Here is a 12,017-nt window from a genome sequence, read left to right as displayed (position 1 = left end):
TATATGAAACTTGATTTAGTAGCTCATCATCTGGTATCTTTACTGCACCAGAGATCTCTAAAATGTTCATAAAAATATGTATTATGAAAAACTGCAGATTTCAAAATGTTTGCACAAAAGTGAACTGGTCCTTTATTACCACTCATGTGAACTTTTTAAGTGCCCACATACTCCAATATCTCAGAAAAGTTTGTGGTGTTTGGGAACATATTTAATAGATCCTGTAAATATATTGTCACCTATCGTCATCCTCACAGAATCAGTGAATATACATAAAACATTCTTGCTTTGAGTGTGATGTGAATTGTAAAGCTCTTTGGAGTGCTCTTGTAACTTGTAAAAAAATGTAAAATTCAGTGATATTTTCAAATATTGGCAATTTTATTAATCTAGGGAACAGTCACTAATTTTAAAAAGCCAACACAAACGTAATGAGTCAAACACTTTTAAAATGTAATGCATCATACCATTTATCCAGTTCAACCCTCTTGTTGGTAAGTAACAGATTAAAAGTAGCCCTCAACATGGTGATTAAACCAGTACATGTTTGTTGAATGTATTAAGGAAAGAATTAAAGTTGGATCACTCTCCAATAGAAAGTGGAACAGTGAAAACTAACACTAACAGTTCAGTCAAACGAATAAAAGATAAGCAGGATGCTTTGGGATATAAATGGTGATTAGCTCCACCCTACATAGTCCACTTGACCTTGCACCAAATTAGAGTGGAAAATTTGCCATAACGTAATGACAACTCTAAGGTATTGAAAGAAAAGAAATTAACTTTGATGTACTTTGTCTAAGAAAACCAAAGCATAAGCTCAGACTAAGAAATCAGCTTTCTAAACACCAGTTAAATTTGTCAATCACTGATGGTCATTTTCCCTAAATTAAAACACAAATATTATTTGGTGCCATTCAATACATAAAAAATTAGTTTATAAAGTACATGATAAATATACTTTATGAAAAAATTATGTATTTTTTCTATATGTGTGTTATGATTAAGTAACTGAAGTTCTTGAGTGATAGAGATCACATGACCATATTGATCTCTATTAAATAAATATTAACTAAGAGTATGTAAAAAAACACTGTCTGCATCAGATATTTAATTATAAAATATTATCTTCATTTCAAATTCAGTTCAAATGGTAATACATAATCCCTAAAATAAATATTTTATGTTTCATGGACCACTAAGCAAAGTAATAAATCTTGAATTCTAAAATAGCAGTTTTGCTTTCTTGAGACAAATCTCGGTCACTTTTTTTGTCTTCAATTTTGGAATGATGAGACATTAAATTCATATATATTGACTTCCAATTGAATTTTGAGGGGAATAATTATAAACACAGACAATTTCACAGAGAAATAGCTTAAAGCAAATCTTATCATTGCCCTCCTTTTCCTGTTTTTATAGACATACTACCATTTCTTTGATATCCTTCTATTAGGAAATATGTAAGTTGATGTATAAATATACTTTCTAAGGGACTCTTAAACATAGCATCTCAAAAGATAACTTTGAGCAGTATCCTAATGCTAACGCAGACATTATGAGTTAGGGGATGCTTTGATATAGCTCACCTCCCCAGAAATAAACTACCAACATACAATCTCATGAGGATAGTAGAATCATGTTTGCTGGAACTTCTGTGTGTCTGACAATATCTAGGCACATATGTAGATCTTGTCTCATGGATTCCTGCTAGCAGTATTTATTCATAGGAATGTTTACCAAGGCCTATGAAGTAGGTACAGCAGGTCTTGCAGCATGGTGGGGATTTGATTCGCCTGTAAAATACTTCCACTTTTCTCTTCCCTGTGCTGTTTTAAACCTTTCTGCCAAAATCCCCATCTTCTCGTTAGCACAAAATTCTGGGATCCTCTTTTACTTTTTCCCTTATTTTTAATTTAAGATGTATTAATTTATGTTTGAAAAGAATAGCTACAGAAAAAGGAGAGACACTGAGAGAGAACCTTCATCCACCAGTTCACTTTCCAAATGGCCCAAAAGGCTAGAGCTGGTCTAGTTCAAAGCCAGGAACTAGGAGCTGCTTCTAGGTTCCCACATGGGTGCAGGGGGCCAAGCACTTGAACCATTGCCTGCTGCTTTCCCAGGTACATTAGCAGGACCTGGATCTGAAGTGCAGCAACCAGCGTCAGAATCAGTACCCATGCAGGCTGCCAGCACCACAGGTGGAGGTTTGCTGATGCAACAGCATCAGACCCAACTTTCCCCCATTTTCAGAAAAACATCATACCATACAGTTGGTTACACTCCCCTAAATTCATATGTTGAAGTCCTAACCTGATAAATTAGAATATGATAATTTATTTTAAAAAGATATTTAACTTAGTTAAGTTATCTTATGGGTGAGCCATAGTTGAAAGACTTGTGCCTTTTTTTTTTTTTGAAGGTTTTATTACTTTTATTGGAAAGGCAGGTTTACAGAAAGGAGCAGCAGAAAGATCTTTCATCTGCTGGTCCACTCCCCAAATGGCTGCAAGGGCTGCAGATGAGCTGATTTGAAAACAGGAGCCAGGAGCTTCCTCCACGTCTCCCACATGGGCACAGAGTCCCAAGAACTTGAGCCATCCTCCACTGCTTTCTCAGGCCACAGGCAGGGAGCTGGTTGGGAAGTGAAGGAGCCCTAACATGAAATAGCTGCAATTTGGGATGCTGACCCTTGAATCTGGAGGGTTAGGCAGTTGAACCACTGCCCCAGCCCAACATGTATCTTGATAATGAAAATTTGGACACTTAAGAATACAGACAGAAGAATAAAAGGAAGCCATCTGCAAGCCAAGAAAGCAACTCAAAAGAGAGTGATTCTGAGGATATTTTTACCCTGGATTTCTAGCCTTCATGTTTGTAGGTTTTCTCCAGGCTCTACAGTTCACTCTGAGCACTGCAATCTTTTTTTAAAGATTTATTTGTTTTTATTGCAAAGTCAAATATGGAGAGAGGAAGAGAGACAAAGAAGAATATCTTCTCTCGGATGATTCACTCCCCAAGCAGTCTCAATGGTCAGAGCTGTGCTGATCCAAAGCAGGAGCCTACAGCTTCTTCCAGGGGTCTCCCACACAGATGCAGAGCCTAAGGGCTTTGGGTTATCCTCTGTTGCTTTCTCAGGCCACAAGCAGGGAGCTGGATGGGAAGTAGAACAGCTAGGACACAAACCAGAGCCAAAAGCCTCCAAATGTCTTACCCTTTATTGAATAGCTCCCTTGTCTTGTGGTCATTTTTGGCTTACTTAGTAATCAAAAAAATGTATTTAAATTAGTCTTCCACTGTAAGCCAAATTTATAACAAAATTAAATAATTGTCATTTAAAATGTTCTATTCACCTTCCTGTTTTTGACTTTACTGTGTTTCTTCTTATCCACACCTTTCAAAATTCCCTTTTTATTGCCTACATTTTTGCCACCTCTGTCATGAACTCATTTTGCAACCAGATATGTCCTTTCCCTCCAGTGAATATATACTTCTTGTTAATCATATATTCATTCTAGCATTTTGATAGTTGTTTTTCTGATACCAAAACAAGGTTACAGGCTTTGACTTTTAAGCTATAGTATATGCATCGCAATGCTCCTTGCATTTCTTGTTCCTTCTGATCACTACTACAATAAAATATGCAAGAGTCACTCTAACAACAAAAAATTTACCTTCCCATGGATCTAATCTGAAAGTCTAAGATAATGACATGTGATATATTTGATTGCCTCTCTGGTTCCTCTTCTTTGTTTACATATTGCTGTCTTCTTACTGTATTTTCTTCTTCCTTTAAGAAAAAAAGATTTATTTACTTTAATTGAAAAGGCAGATTTACAGAGAGAAGACTACCAGCAGGGAGCTGGAAGGGAAGTGGAGTAATTGGGACACAAACCGGTGCTCATAATGGGATCCCAGTGCGTGTGAGGCAAGAATTTAGCTACTGAGCCATCACGCCAGGCCTTTTACTGTGTTTTCGTATGACCCTTCGGCTCTCTCTCTCTTTTGACAGGATTCACAGGTACATTGTATTGGGGGACACTACCTTTATGACCTTGCTTAATAGGTATTATTTCCATAAAGGTCATATCCCCAAATAGGGTCACATGAAAGGGTGAATGCTTCAGTGTATTTCAACCCATGACAGTTCAAAAATGCATTTGAGGGTATATGTTGAATTGAAAACTGATCAGTTGTAGAGTGCAGTGTGTTGGTAACTGCTTAAAAGCCAACTCAGGGAGAAGCTCTGATATTTACATTTTTGTTGTTTTGACTGTCTTGATATAAATGTGCCTAACATAGTGGATTTCAAGCTATGAGGAAACCAGGGACAATGGTAAAGAAAACGTGAACCATCTGACATATGCTGTGATTATTTCTTTACTCCTTTGTTCATTCCCCAAAATGGACCTTCCAGCTAAGAAATTAATCTGTCTTAGAGGGGAAGCATTATATTTTGAAATCTGAAAGTTTAGGCCAAAATTCATACTTACATAGGGAGCTGCTTTTTAGGTGATATTTATCTTTGTTTGGGTGCCCAGTAAGTTGATAAGAGGATTTTTTTAAAACTTCAAAAGGTGACATTTTAATGGACAGCACATTAAATTATGTCATTAAAAACTGAATCCCCAGTAGGCAGCTTAATCATTATAATTAAACCAAGTAGTTTAAGTAAAGCTTAACCCAATCAGTAATGTTGCTTTCAAATGCTTTATGTGTTTTGATAAGTTGTCATTAGGAAAAAAAAAGTCCATTTAGCACCAGGAAGTAGAATAAACACATACCTCAGAGAAGTATGTTCCATTAGTTTCTAAACTCTGTTTACTGGCTTACATTATATATTCAGCCATCTTTCAGGATAAGGAGGTGATGTACTGTTTAGTGTTTGTGTATTCATTGATTAAGAACCATACTCTGGAATAGTTTGGTGAGGCTTGAATGCCTTGACCAATGAAAAGATGGTATAAATACCATCAGTTACTGCAGGCAGTAGTGAAAATGTGTGTGAAACTACTTTGTGTAGGCATCACTGACCCAAAAGATCCAACCTTAATAGTTTGGTGTCTCCTGAAAAGTTTAATAAATATAATTTAGAGCATAAAGGACCTCAGTTAGTATAGGCATTACTGAATGTACTTTTCTTTTCAGTGATGCTGATTAAAAAAGAAAAACACACTTTAATCCATAAGCTCCAGCATTGGATATAGTGAGCTCTAGCCATTTTCCTTCAGCTCAGGTAAATTACACAGCACTCTGGCATGTGAAAACTGACTCTTGTGATATAACCTCTTCTGATACAAACAAACAAAACTACAACAAAATAGTAATATTAATTGTTAAAATGAGAGTGTAAAGGTTAAAATAATATAATCACTTAAATCTTCCATTTGAAGTTCTTTTTATACATGAAAGCATTTCATTAGCAAATACTGGCATTCAGGGATGTCGCTGGTTATTTTTTGTCCAAATATGTATTGTATAAATACAATCAGGTCCCGGCCCAGGACAATAATTTAATTGGATAAATCCTCCCTTTGCAAGTGCTGGGATCCCGTATGGACACTGCTTCCTGTCTTGGCTGCTCCTCTTTCCAGCCAGCTCCCTGCTTGTCGCCTGAGAAAGCAGTGGAGGATGGCCTAAGTTCTTGGGACCAGGCTTCAGATCAGCTCATCTCTGGCCATTACAGCTACTTGCTGCCATTACCAGCAGATGGAAGATCTTTCTCTCCATCTTTCCTTCTTTCCATATATCTAACTGCCTAAAAAAATCAAAATAACCTTTTACAATAAAAAATACAATCTGTGCATCTGTATTATACCTAAGAGATAGTGTTTGATATGACATGCTATATGCCATATTACTGCTAAGATATTCTTATTCCTAGAATAATTGTGCTATAGTTAATCAACTTGAAAATAGTAAACTAGACTTAGGCCACTCCTAAATGAGAATGAGTCATTATTCTATGGCTTTGTGAGTTGCCAGACCCAAGCTTCTTCATGGTATCTGGAATGCCACTGTTAGAGAATCATTACTTCTTATACAATTTCCCATTAAAATAGTTTCCTCTCTCACATCACTACTAGAGATACCAGCAATTGAAACAGTACTTTATATTGTTGAGTCTGTCAGACTGTTTGTAACTGATAAGTCGTGATAGGTGAAGGAAGGTTTTGATTGGAGTGAGAGATAGAATAAAAATAATTAAAGAGAAAGTGTCAACAAGGCAATCTGTGTGGTGGGCTTTCCATGGCCAGGTAATGTTATGACCCATCAATGTAAGCCATATATAAACAGTTTATAATGCTTTAAGATCATGTGATATAATTCTAGTTATCACTGCCTTGTATACATTCACACACACACATGAACACTTGCTTTTTTTCACAACTATAGAAAAAAGTGAAATATAAATACATCACACGAAGTGAATGAGTCTCTTTCAAGCTTAGAGGTTTTCACTGGCATATATTTGAAATAAGACTTCAAATATGTTCTTCATTGAAACACTGAAGCATTGAAGCACCATTGGATTGAAAGCATTGAATTAATATATAATCAGGTATATTACATGATATAAATCAACAGGTTCTCTGAAGAGTAGACTTAATCTTATTCACTTTTGTTCATGATTTCTTCCTTATTCTGTCATATTCTGCCTTCAAATGCTACTCTTTCCATTCTACATTTTTAATTCAGTATGCTTCTGCTATAACTAGTATGTTTTATGTTCCTCATGTCCACCTGTTTAAACTTTTTTTCTCTGAAAAAAATCTATGTGAAATCCTATCCCTCAAGATGAAGGTTTTAAGAAATAGGACATTTGGGATATAACTAATCAAGAGGTTGAGCCCCTGCAAATCAACTAACTCATGATAAGAAATTCCACAGAGCTCTCTCTCTCTCCACTTTCTATATGCGGATACACTTAAAAGTCAACCATCTATAAACTAGAAAAGGGTCTTTAGACAAGCATGCTTGACCTTCCCTTTACTTGTTTACTATCCAGACAGCTGCAATGGTCAAGTCTAGACCAAGCTAGAACCAAGAGCCAGAGTTTCATTTAGGTCTCACACACGAGTGACAGAGTCCCAGACACTGGTGTCAGCTTCTGCGGATTTCCCCAGGCTATTATAAAGAGCTAGATTGGAAGTGGAGCAGCAGGGACATGAATCTGCAAGCATAAGAGATTTTGGTGTCATAGGCAAAGGCTTAGTTCACTACATTACAACAGCAGCTCTAAGATTAGCATTCTTGATTTCTTCTCTGCGAAAAAAAACATGATTAGTGTTAGCCACCATTATTTATGAACTATTAGTACTGTTACTTGATGAGAAGTCAGAATTGTACATTTCTCCTTTCTTCTTCTTGGAAAAAAAAAGACACAGAACTCTCTGCATACGGATACACAGTTTTTGTTTTTAACTAATAATTGAGATGACATCGACTTTGTAAGTTGCTGTTGAGTTTGTAAATGTAATTAGATGATGTGATCAGTTTTCATTAAGGGTTTTAAAGAATCCAATAAAAGGCAAATGTTATTAAAGAAATAAATAAGATAGCATAGTGATCTTCATTTGTAAACTTCTGACTTCAAGATTGAGTTTAAGTGTAAAAATTTAACTCAAAAATCCTCTCTGAAGGTTTGAAACCTCACTCAGTGTCATTGTGATCAGACATCAATCCCTATGATCATCTATACTGTAAGTCCTGTGTCTTTAATGTGAGGCTATTGATGTTTCTAGATAAGATTGCATATCTTTGTATAAGGAAAAATACATTGAGTTCCTAAAGCCATATGTTAGATAGTGCCTCAAAAATTGTTTTATAGTTGGAAATACTTTCCCTTTGTTCTTTACTAGAGCCATGTTATAAAAATTCTTCCCAATACTTTTCTAGTAATGCTTCAGAAAAAAATTAATGATTAAATGTTGGAACTTAGATAAGCAAGTTTGAATAATTTCAGAATTCTGAACTATTATAACGTCTTCTATTTGTCATACGAAGTAGAACTTACAACCTGAAAACTGTAGGGGATTATATAAAGTCAGTATTCATAAATGCTCAACACTTATATATTTGTGTATTGTATTGACAGTTGATTACAACTAAATAATTCTGGTATGATGATGTCTTCTTTACAGCTCGATATTTGGTATATTAAAATCAATATTCACATTTTCCTATATCTTAATACATAACCCATTTTTTATTTTTGTAGGGCATTACTTACAAAAATCAACACACTCTTTTTACCAACACGTTCATTATATTGTAACAAAAAAAAAAAACAACCTTTAGCTAAGCTAAGGTAAATTGATATCATTAACAAACTATTCCTTATTGTGCTATGTGAGAATTCACATTATCGGTACAGTTACAATAAAATTTCATCTTGTTCTATAACCCACAGAGCTCCCACTGACATCTGAGGGTGTTCAACTTTCATATATGCTGTGAAGTTTGCTTCATTTTTCTTTTAGATGTAGGTCAATACCATTCCACAGCTCTTAAGCAATTGAGAGTTTTGAAGTTGTTTGATTTCTGCAGTATTTCTTGTGGAATCTTTGTATATGTAGGTTCTCACCAAGAAAGAGAATTCTGTCTCTCTTTTTTGCACCATGACTGAACTAGGTCTAACTAAAGGGAAAAAATATTTGACTCGGCTCTAATAGGTATAATGAGAATTAGGAGCATTTCATGCTGGTTCACTAGATAATGGATACTTTCAACACAGATTTGGTTGATCTCTCCAAAATTTTAAATGTGAACAAAGAATCAATATCAAGTGTAATATCAAGTATATAAATATAATAATTCATATGAATTAAGGATGAAGTAAGAAAGAAAAAAACAACAACCACTTTTGGTGAATTCTGTCTTTCGCCCTGTAGTGTCAGTCTTGGGTCATAAATTTAGTGAGAAGTCATTCTAAAAATAAGAAGATGGTTAACAAACCAGGAATCCTTGTAATAAATTGCCCATATTTTTAATACATTTTATTATTATTGTTATTATTTTATAATACAGTTTCATATTCCCTTATCCGCTCCCCAGTTCCCTACCCCCAGTTCTTCTATATCATTACTAACATATAGTTCTTCATACTCAGTCATATGTCCATCACTGCGATAAATTGCCCATATTTTTTAAATAGGATGTGAAGAAGTACATAAAATTATGAATGTTTTGATTATATGATTCTTATGATATTCTGAGAATAGCTACCTATTAAGAGAAACAACCACCTTGGTCTGCTTAAAGAATATAAGGAATAAAATTCTTTGGTAGGTAAAAGATGAAACTGGTAACCAAACAGAAACAACATGTTCTTTTGTTCCATTGCACAGTGAGGAGACAATAGTTCACAATCATGTATTAAATATTGTAAAATGAGCCTGAAGAGAAAATCTGGTAGGCTTGACACACAAAGAAAAGATGAATCCATTGAAGTGTTACTTGCCTGCTTTGGTTGGTGTGTGCCCTGCCTATGTATTGATACATTGCAGTATATTTCAATGACAGTGGTGTATGCTAATCAAAAAATTGTGGGAGATGGATAGTGGTCCAAATCACTAAGGTGACTATATCCCACCTGGCTCACACGGCATATCTGACTCAGCTTCCTTCCAAAGCATACCCTCCTAGAAGGAAAAAAAAATTATGTCTCAAGTAATTGGGTCTCTGACACCCGTGTAGGAGACCTAGTTTGGGTTTCCCAGCTCCAGGCTTTGACCAGGCCAAGTCCTGAACATTGCAGGCATTTGGGGAGTAAATCAAGCATTAGGAACTCCATATCTGTATCTCTCCCTCTTGCTATTTCATTGTCTTTCAATGAAACTTTTAAACAATAAAATATATAAAATGTTAAAAAGGATTTTAAAAGATAATCACAAAAATGCTTTGAAAATTAGATAAATACTTAAGGTAATTTTTACAAGCAGTACTTTTTGAAGTTAGAATAGCTTAGTTCATATCTTTATTCTGATGTTTCCTACTTTCTTAAGAGTATTAAATAATTCTGTCTTAACTTCTTTCTCAGTCAAGTAGGAATAAAATACACATGTTTCATAAGGCTTTATTTGGGTTATTGGATATAAAATTTAGACTTAATATCCAGCCAGGCAGAGTGACCTAATAAATCTTAATTGTTAATTTCTTGAATGAAGTCAGATAATTTTAAACACACACACACACACACACACACACAGAGTTCTGAAATATTTTGAAGGAAAATCTTAGGAAGTTGAGTTTCACATGTTTCCAGCTGGCAGCTATTTGTATTTGGAACCTAAAAAAATACAAATTCAGTGAAATCTAAGGTAAAATCTTCAGCAGAGCTTTAAGCAACATGAATGAGTTTTTTGTCACGTGTGATAGTTAAGGGAATATCCTGGTTTGTGGGAATCTTTGCAATTCAGCTTTATCATATTTTCGACCAAATATATCTTCAAAGTTTTAGGTTTACTTTGGATTAATCATAGGAAATTGGATGGTGTTGATTTTATGCTGATTTTTTTCCTAGTATAAGAATACAGATCAATATTTTGTTGTTTTCAGTCATATTAGATATGCAGCCATATTAGAAATGCGGCCAATTACCGGATGACAAGACTGATGTTTTTAATGTACTAGAATGATGTGATATTTACATGGCAAGGGTTGGATGAGGCCTGGTCATTTAAATAGTTGATAGATAAACACAAGATACTTTGCTTCAAAGTTTACACCTCTGTGTTTAAAGTGTCAGGAAAAGTTGCTGTCTACCAGGGCATTCTGCTGCATATTTCCTCTTGATCTGTGTGATTGGCTCTTTAAGCCTACCCATAGAGAGCTTTGGATGTGAACATTACAGCATCCCAAGCATGTTATTCAAAATCACACTGATTTTTAATATTTTATATATAATATAAATATTTTAAAAGTTCAGATTCTTCTCTCATTCTTGGTAACTCTTATTTTTCATGCTCTAGAATACTTTTTGAAAAGTTGCAAAAGTCTGTGTGTTGTGTGAATCTGGTAAGACAGTTGATATAAGCTTTCCATGGATTAGTGATGTATGCGGGTATTTTCACACTCTAGAAAGATTTTACCAAGTGAAAATAGACATAACTACTTAAAATTAAATGTTTGGTGTTCTCTAATTTGCTTTGCCATTCCACCAATAATTGCTTGCATCCCAATGATCTAATATGCTATTTTTTTAAAAAATATGATTCTAAATTTTCCTGTTTTTATCTATCTCAAATTATGAGAAAAACTCTAGACACACTAAACGTGGTAGCATTTTTCTGAGTGAAGAATGAGTCATGAATTGGGCAGCAGTTAACACCAGAAGATGTTCAGAGTCCCATTTCAGTAGAATGAAGAGTGGGATTTTATAGACGAACAACAAAATTTTAGAAAGTACCTAATTACTTACAACTGAGCATTTTTCTTATTTGAGTGTGATATGCTCAGAGGGTGAGCTGGACGTTGCTGATTGACTTCTGTTTCTCTGTTTACGTTGGATTTTGATTTGCCAAACCGAACTCACCCCGATGATCTCCCAATTATATTAATCACTCTCCTTTTTAATCTCTGTCTCCAGAACATCAGATGGAAATTCCATGGTTTTCTACTGGGTTTTACAAACATATTTCTCCATTTACACATCCACAATGTGCATAGGAGGGCAGCTTTTCTAAATGGTTTGTTCCTACAGACTTGTCTTCATTTTGCTTCAAAATAGATTAGAAATGTGTTTGCCTCATTCCGCTTCAAAGTAATTTGTTTGCTTTCTGCTGTACCCCTATCTGGTTTTCTACAAGTCTTTTCCCCACTCAATTCGGTACCAGCTTCTGGGGTTTGTCTTCTACCTATTTGCGTCTTCTATTACTTGCTACTGCCACCTGCTGACAGACTGCAAAAAAGGCAGTGGCGTCCTTAGTTTAACCTTGAAAGAATCTATTGAGTCCATTCCTTTGACTGTTTTTTCTTCCTGTTTACCAGTAGAACAATAGGCAGAGGCTAACGAA

Source organism: Ochotona princeps, chromosome 11, assembly GCF_030435755.1.
Source record: "Ochotona princeps isolate mOchPri1 chromosome 11, mOchPri1.hap1, whole genome shotgun sequence".
In the NCBI taxonomy this organism is placed as follows: domain Eukaryota; kingdom Metazoa; phylum Chordata; class Mammalia; order Lagomorpha; family Ochotonidae; genus Ochotona; species Ochotona princeps.
Note: the sequence above shows the minus strand (reverse complement) of the source record.